This window comes from Morone saxatilis, unplaced genomic scaffold (assembly GCF_004916995.1).
Source record: "Morone saxatilis isolate NCDOM2014 unplaced genomic scaffold, NCSU_SB_2.0 Contig12, whole genome shotgun sequence".
In the NCBI taxonomy this organism is placed as follows: Eukaryota; Metazoa; Chordata; class Actinopteri; family Moronidae; genus Morone; species Morone saxatilis.
In genome coordinates, this window is record NW_023339674.1 from 17437815 (window position 1) to 17438625 (window position 811).

The window sequence follows — 811 nt, forward strand, 5'->3', positions numbered from 1 at the left end:
AGAGAGAGAGAGAGCGAGAGAGGACCTCCTGTGGATCGTCATCTGCCACGTCCATCCGCCCGCGTGCAGTTATACCAGAGTGTTGCTCCTAATTCTTAATCGCTGTTAATCCCTCTGCCACCCATCATCTCTCTCTTTCTCTGGCTTTCACTTTCATTTCTCTCCCTCATTTCACAACAGCCTGCAAGCTATTAATAAAGCCTGAGCTGCAACTCACAATTATACACATTACAGATTAATCTTCTGATTTTTTTTTTCAATTAATCAATTCTAAAAAATGACATCATGTTTAGCAGACGCTTTTGTTCTTTGAAGCGACTCATTTTTTATTTAATTTTTTTTTAAATAGAGGGGATTCAGTGGCTTGCTCAAGGACACAAGGAGGAGCCTGGGATTGAATCACTAACAATATTAAGTTTAAAATAATGTACAACAGAGAATAGCAGCAAATCACTGAAGGAAAGAAGGAGGAACCAGAAAATTTGGGCTTTTTTTTTTTGCTTGAGAAATGATTTAAACGATCGATCAATGATTAAAATAAAGTTGTTGATGAATTGGTTCTCCATCTAATCCAGTGAATAATTCAGTGGTTGGCAGTCTTTTTGTCTCGTAACCCCTTGAAAAGCAAAGCAGTGTCTACTTGTGAATCTTGTCACAGGTTGCATATGTCTGATTTATGAGTCGTCCATCAGCGACGTTCCCTTTTTTCTGTTTCATTTCAATTTTTTTTTTTTTAGAGGCCTCAAACTATCCAATATTTTACCACACAAAAACAAAGATTAGGGAAAAGTTAGTGCAAAAATAATTTTGT

At 36.9% G+C, this 811-nt stretch overlaps 1 protein-coding gene across 2 annotated transcripts in view; it reads right to left on the bottom strand.

The window, feature by feature from the left end:
- The window catches only part of zgc:92140 (uncharacterized protein LOC447854 homolog), a 24992-nt gene that overhangs the window by 11638 nt on the left and 12543 nt on the right, over positions 1-811 (bottom strand). The window lies entirely within an intron of this gene.